The 8,362-nt window shown below is 35.0% G+C and overlaps 1 pseudogene; it reads left to right on the top strand.

Annotated features, from left to right (window-relative positions):
• The first annotated feature begins 3,298 nt into the window (after window positions 1-3,298).
• Window positions 3,299-4,203, top strand: LOC138313752 (probable thiopurine S-methyltransferase; annotated as a pseudogene).
• Window positions 4,204-8,362: the final 4,159 nt, after the last annotated feature.

Below are 8,362 nucleotides of genomic sequence, written 5' to 3'. Positions count from 1 at the left end.
AGACGCACGGCTTGGTCTCGCGGTAACCAGTTCATCCGTTTACGATAACAATAGGTGTGTACGTGATAATCGCGAGAACAGTAGGCCCTAGTTACTTATTCCCAATACTGATTTAAATCTCTGATAAAACTAAACAATTTATTATTTATTGAAAATGTAATTTATTTGATATAATCCCTATCACATTTTCATAATTGGTAGAGGTGTTACACTAAATAAAACGTTAATGTTTAACTGTGAATGTCCTCATCCCCGACAGGATTACTTCCTCGATCGGTACAATCGATCGCCCCGTGAAATATATTAATATAATAAAACCCGCATACTCTGATTTTCATTAATTGACCAATTTTCCATTTAGTTTTCAAATATGTTGCTTGGTAAATTTTAAAATGTTAATATATTAAATTGATCTAATTTGAACATATTGAAACCTTTGAATTTTCGGTGGTAAAACTGTACACAAATCATCGATGCTACCCTTAATTTTATACTGGCGACGATACTGTTTCAGAATAGGGTCGTGAAAGATAGCACAATTAAAACCACGTACTCTGATTCAATAATTGACGTGATTTCCATTAAGTTTTCAAAGTATTAATTTTTCTATTGGAGTTGAGTTTGTACATATGGAAACTTTAAAAGCTCAAGTACAAGTGTTAACAAATTATCGATGGTACCCAACATACATGTATCATGGCGAAGATAGATAGTGTCGATCGAGCTGTGATAGCGTAATTTGATATCTAATTAACGGAAAGTGATTTGCAACTGCTATGTACAGGTGTCATACTGTCATCAGGTGAACCGTCGGCCAGAACACCTGTCCACCGCCCCAGGTCATCGCCTCACTAACTCAACGGGGGTCCATTTACCTGTGTCTGAGTCTTGAAGGCTATACATTAAGTTTGTAAATTAGGTAATATTTTTCTAATCTTAATTTTCCCAAACAGCTTTATTTATAAATGCTTAGAACCATATTGAAATAAAAATCAATTTTAAGTGAAATGTAAATATTCCGCTTCAACAGAGATTTGAATATAATTTATTTAACTATCCTACTTTACCAAGCAATTTTTTTTACTAAAGCCGAATTGAATTTCCAGGTTTTAATTCATTTAATTTATATGTGTCGTAATTTTCATTCTAAAATCAAGAAAAAAGCTTTTTATAATATGTCATTAATCACCAAATTTACTAACATTATGATCATTACTTACAGAATTTTCAATACATAGGTTTTTTAATTTTACAATTTTTATAAAAAATAACACGTAAAATATACATGCATGAGATGAGCGTCTCTAAATGTAACAGTAAAAAAGTTATGAGATACTTTTCGATGTTTATTGGTTTTGTAGTCAAATATGCCGTACACAGCTTCAGCGGGGGCTAACACTCATGATAACTCGCCTCCAGCTATTAGTGCGCAGTACGCACCGGGCTTGGTCTCGTCGCGGTAGACCGTTCATCGTCATCCGTTACGATAACTCCTTTACGATAGGTGTGTACGTGATATCGCCTGAGAACAGCCCTAGTTACTTATCCACAATACTATTTAAATCTCTGATAAAACTAAACAATTTTATTATTTATTGAAAATGTAATTTATTTGAATAATCCATCACATTTTCATAATTGTAGAGGTGTTACACTAAATAAACGTAATGTTAACTGTGAATGTCCTCATCCCGACATGATTACTTCCTCGATCGGTACAATCGATCGCCCCGTGAAATATTAATATAATAAAACCCGCATACTCTGATTTCAATAATTGACCAATTTCCATTTAGTTTTCAAATATTTGTTGCTTGGTAAATTTTAAATGTTAATATATTAAATTGATCTAATTTGAACATATTGAACCTTTTGAATTTTCGGAGGTAAAACTGTACACAAATCATCGATGCTACCCTAAATTTATACTGGCGACGATACTGTTCAGATAGGGTCGTGAAAGATAGCACAATTAAAACCACGTACTCTGAATTCAATAATTGACTGATTTCCATTAAGTTTTCAAATATTAATTTTCTATTGGTTGAGTTTGTACATATGGAAACTTTAAAAGCTCAAGTACAAGTGTTAACAAATTATCGATGGTACCCAACATACATGTATCATGGCGAAGAGATAGTGTCGATCGAGCTGTGATAGCGTAATTTGATATCTAATTAACGGAAAGTGATTTGCAACTGCTATGTACAGGTGTCATACTGTCATCAGGTGAACCGTCGGCCAGAACACCTGTCCACCGCCCCAGGTCATCGCCTCACTAACTCAACGGGGGTCCATTTACCTGTGTCTGAGTCTTGAAGGCTATACATTAAGTTTGTAAATTAGGTAATATTTTTCTAATCTTAATTTTCCCAAACAGCTTTATTTATAATGCTTAGAACCATATTGAAATAAAAATCAATTTTAAGTGAAATGTAAATATTCCGCTTCAACAGAGATTTGAATATAATTTATTTAACTATCCTACTTTACCAAGCAATTTTTTTTACTAAAGCCGAATTGAATTTCCAGGTTTTAATTCATTTAATTTATATGTGTCGTATTTTTCATTCTAACAAATCAAGAAAAGCTTTTATAATATGTCATTAATCACCAAAATTTACTAACATTATGATCATTACTTACAGAATTTTCAATACATAGGTTTTAATTTTACAATTTTTCATAAAAAATAACACGTAAAATATACATGCATGAGATGAGCGTCTCTAATGTAACAGTAAAAAAGTTATGAGATACTTTTCGATGTTTATTGGTTTGTAGTCAAATATGCCGTACACAGCTTCACGGGCTAACACTATGATAACTCGCCTCCAGCTATTAGTGCGCAGACGCACGGCTTGGTCTCGCGGTAACCGTTCATCCGTTTACGATAACAATAGGTGTGTACGTGATATCGCGAGAACAGCCCTAGTTACTTATCCCAATACTATTTAAATCTCTGATAAAACTAAACAATTTTTCGATATTAAACGAAATAGTATTTCGATAAAACCAAATGAAACAAGTGTGAGGCGTATCAGTTAGGGGAATCCGTAGGATTCGCCGTTACTCCTTAAATGTTAATTGACATAATCCGATGTCATGGTCAGAGCACATGGCCTCGTTACTTATGATGATATATATAAGATAGGTCACGTCTATTTACATAACGTGGCCTATCTACATATCGTCAGTAGATACGAGGCCCTGTGGTCAGATTTAACCTGCTTTGTGAAGTCTAATTAAATCGAGATCGGTTGGCCCCTGTTGGCATTCATACTAGTATATAGCTAGCTATATACATTACATTGTAGGCTTACACCAGAGAACAAGATAGCTGCAGGTCACTCGGTCAGTTGCCATGGCTCTGTAGATATGTACCTAACACCTATGACTGACCTAGCTGTGACACCGTGACGTTTTGGATGAGTGAAGCGGACAAAGTTAATTTTCTCTGATACCATTGGTAAAACAGACATTATCGAGGATAGTTGTTGTACCATAACTTTTAACAGGTAGATATGGCGTACTCACAAGGTATAACTACTACGGAAGCCCGCCTGGGTCGTTTTAAGGACATGTGGTCTACAGGCGATACCAAATGGCATACAAGGGGAATTAACCCACTGCTTCTCAAACATCAAAATATTCTCTTTCCGTCCAAGAGACCATTTAAAGTTTTTGTTCCTCTATGTGGAAAAGATGACTCGGTCAAGTGGTTGGCAGAACAGGGACATATAGTGATTGGACTTGACTTCTCCGATATAGCTTGTAAAGGATTCTTCATTGATAACAATTTGGAATATAGTTTGGAGGAATTCCAGAGTTCGTACTTACAATGTAAAGTTTACAAGGCAGATAACGATAAATTGAACATAGCCATTTACTGCTGTGACTATTTCAAATTTGTACCGGAAGTTCAGAAAGATTTTGACACCATCTGGGACAGAGGGGCTTTAAATGCCATGGATTCAATCGATCTGGGAAGATATGCTTCAGTAATGATACCTCTGATGAAGGAAGATTGTATCAACTTCACGGAAATCGTGCACGGTTTTCCCAGAATCACATGCTATCGAAACTATTCGTGCGGCTTTTGGTGAGAAGTTCAAGGTTGAAAGTGTCGACAAAGTTGGACCACACAGTGAACATTACCGGAAAAAATGGAGCTACAGCGTTTTGAATTGTTGTTGTGTATAACACGAACACATCCTATTTAGTGAAGTGATGTTGTTAATTAAAAATGATGATTGAGATGCGATAACTTGTTTCAAGTTATTTTTATATCATTCTGTGTCCACGTGTTTGCATAATTTTGGCTGTAATTTAATATTGGTCAAAAGTAATGTCATCTGTTGTACTATTCCAGATAAAATGTTGTGTGTGTGATTATAAGAAGGAGTCTATGTGTTATTTATGTAATAAAGTTTGTTATTAGCAACTCGTATTTTACATTTTTACACTCAAACGTTTGTATGTCCACAACGTCATGAACCAAAGAAGAAAAGTACCCGTCTCTTATGGAGATTGAATTAATAACTAATGTCTTTACCGAATTAGTCTGGTTGGTCATTTGTGCTATTGCTTTCCCTAATCTGTGTTTTGACCTAATTTCTAGGTTCGTGTTTTGACCTAATTCCTAGGGGGTGTGTTTTGACCTAATTCCTGGGGTCGTGTTTTGACCTAATTCCTAGGTAGTCTGTGTTTTGAACCAAATTCGGTTTATTTCTATTCCTCCGTCACTAGGCCTAGAACTTTACAATTTACGTAAATCTTGTTGCATGTACTTCCCAACGGACGTTTATATGACTTTATTTGATTAAAATTAATTAAAGTATTTAAGAGAAGTAGAGCTAAAGGAATTTAAAACATGACTGTTACATGTTATATGTTTTAGATTGGAGTATAGTCGATACAAAGTCTATGTATTGTAAACTATTCCACGAGAAATGGTGAATTAATTGTCTATTCAACAAATATAAACGCTGAATGCAAAATGAGTCAAATATAATATTATTAAAATGAAAGTTTAAACAACAAATAATGCGGTATCTTCTGAGCTACAGGCCATCAAAAACGTACATTTTCATGTCTTTCTGTCTTTCGAATGGTAATTTTGGCTGGACATTTTTTCAAACATTAAGTTTAATGGATTTGTGACACAAAAGTGAATGCAATACGACAAAAAAACACCTAAAAAAACCGCCCAAAATGCATTATACCTGTATATCTTTGTAGAATTCACATTTTACAGAAGTGTGGCGTAAAGTGAGTTCTCATTAAGGCTATTTTACTGTATGATATTTGTATCATGATAATTTTTCACTCATGTTTGAGCAATAGTCAAGTTTTCTTTTATTTTGTCTTACAATATTACATCTTCTCAATAAAGAGATCAACCGCGCCAAATGATATGTTATTGCTAATTAATTAATAATATTTAGTTTATATTATTTTATATTTACAGTTTGCACTGACATGGACTCAATAACCATGCTTTCTAGTATTATCATTATCAGTGCATAATGATATTACAACACGTGCGACGATTGCATTATTACGGAATAGTCGCTGGCGTAGCAACGTGGGTGGGAACATATGAGATGACTCGGTTCCAATCAGCTGTTCAATCGAATTCTTTGACGATGACGGGAGTGAGTGAACAAAATATGGGGTATTTTGAATAAGAAATATGCAACTGCCGCGAAAATAAATAACATCAATTTGCGTGAAAAACTGTACGTAAATATAAGGAATATACTTTTATTTTGTTGAGGTATATTGATAATGGAACACGCGTTAAATTATGTAACCCCCGTGCTTCAAATCTATTCCTTAAAGATGCTCCCACCGCCGACAGAGCATAAACGATATTCATCATTTGAACAACAATTGGTGTTTAATCGTTGTATATATATATATCTAATTAACACCAAAAAAAAAAAGATTATTTGCCTTTGGTGCAGGCGCAATCACAGTACTTCATTCCATATAGGGATATAGTGCCATAGGAATTTTTTTCGGGATGCAATAAATCATTTTTTCATATCTTTAACTTGATAGTCTACCTCATCTACCTAGATTTCCAAAAAGCGTTCGATACTGTACCTCATCAGAGACTACTCAAAAAATTATCACCGGATACGGAATCACAGGAAATCTACTAAAATGGATTGAAGACTTTCTAACTGACAGAAAACAACGAGTGGTATTAAATGGCGGAAATTCTGACTGGTCTTCGGTAACAAATGGAATCCTCAGGCAGTGTGATAGGCCCCATCCTATTCCTAGTATACATCAATGACCTACCAGAGGCCTGTTTGAAAAAACGCTGTTAGACTTTTTGCTGATGACACAAAACTTTTCTCTGTTGTGCAATAATGTAAAACGATCACCAAAAGCTACAAATGACATAAACAATCTAATGACATGGTCCCCAACGACTGGCAGCTGAAATTTAACGTCAAAAAAGTGCAAACACCTGCGTTTTAGGAACAAATAAACAAATTCCTGGGGACTATATCATGGATAATACATCAATCCAGCAAGTCACTGAAGAGAAAGATCTAGGCGTTACTATTGACCAACAACTGAAATTCACAAGACATATCGAAGCATCAGCTGAAAAAAAAGCAAACCAGATTCTAGGAGTGTTGAAAAGAAGCTTCAAATACTTAAACAATAGGTCGTTCTGTTAACCTATTATAAAGCCATGGTGAGACCACATCTGGAATATACATCTACCGTCTGGACAACAAATACAAAAAAAAAAAGATAAAATAACACTTGAGAAAGTACAGAGGCGTGCAACAAAACTCATCAAAAATATTCGAAACAAATCTTACCCAGGAACGGCTACTAGATTTAGGACATCCTCGATACTCCAGGGGTTTCAGATTCACTTACGAATCTCTACACCCCTGGACTATCTAGCCATCGTCAAAACTGGGGAGGCAACAAGAACAGAACAAGGTAATTTAGTTCCTTTGGATGGTACATCAAAAGAACCGGTATAACGGTACACTGTGGTTGACTATGGTGGCTTTGAAAGTTTGGGCGTCGCGCTCTCTGTAGATATCTTCAAAGAAAATCTTTGCTGTTGCTGTATGATTGGTCAAATATTTCAGCTGAGCGGTGCCTGTAATTTCACTAATAATAGTGACCTGGGTTTTGTAGAGTCGTAAGTGAAACGGAACCCCTGGATGTAGTCGGATGGATGGATCGTTAGGACTGCCAACCTAGAATACAGACGCTCTCAGAGTGATTTGTGGTGAAGTATACAAAATTCTGAACACATAGGACAAATTGATAAAAATAAATACCTTCCCCGAAGTCATCTTTCACTCAATCAAACAAGAGGGTAATAACTAGTAAAAAAACTTGTCAATGGACGTTCCAGACGTAACACACAAGAAAAATACTTTCTCACAAAGATTAGAAAATAAATCAATGGAACTCTCTCTACCCTGAAAAATCCGTCATATCATCAGAAACTTTAAAACCCCAGTTTAAAGTCAAGAGCTAAACAGCCATTTTGGAAATTCAAGCAAGAGAAGTTCAACCCTACCTGCAATGAGAACACACAACCGCCAAACAATAATGAACAATATTCAAATGGGTCAGAGATGCACTACGGGCATAATTAAAAGACTCTCGACGACAGTAACAGGTAAGATGAAATAAGAAAGCTGAAACTTCTCCATGTTGGTAATGGTGTATAGTAAAAGAACTTTATTGTAACTGAAAGCAAAAATACGAAATAGTCAGTTTCCTATTTTAATAGTGAAAAAAAATACTATTTGTCGCATCGGTGGACGCATCTTTTAAATAAAACTATCTACAACGTCACGCATCTGTATTGAAGGTCCTCTTCCAGGTCTGAGATCAAGGGTCAGGGTGTTCCTCCCCTTGCTCAACCGCTGCCTTCAGTATTTATTAACAGATAGGAATTGGATACAACGATAAAGAAAGTAAACGCATGTGTATAAATGATAGTATAATTTATAAATTGGCCACAAATTTGTAATCTAACATAAAATGGACATGCTTAGAAGCAACATGTAAACAGAAACATATATATATAATATAATATTTACAGTAGGTAGAACTTACATTGCATGTTTCTGGTTTACTACTCTTAAATTGTTGTTGCATGTACATGCATTATTATTGTAATAAAATGAATAACATTAATAGCAAATATAATAATCTATATTCATGCTTGAAAATTAAATGTTTTGTTTTGTTACTTTTTTAAATATACCTGTATAGGGGACATTATTATAACCGCCGTTATGGACTACCAAGTACTGTTAGCTCTGACACTGGGGTCGTCTCCACAGATCTGTACCCTCATATG

The sequence above is a fragment of the Argopecten irradians genome, unplaced genomic scaffold (assembly GCF_041381155.1).
Source record: "Argopecten irradians isolate NY unplaced genomic scaffold, Ai_NY scaffold_0886, whole genome shotgun sequence".
Lineage (NCBI taxonomy): Eukaryota > Metazoa > Mollusca > Bivalvia > Pectinida > Pectinidae > Argopecten > Argopecten irradians.
This window is presented reverse-complemented; position numbering and strand designations above follow the sequence as displayed.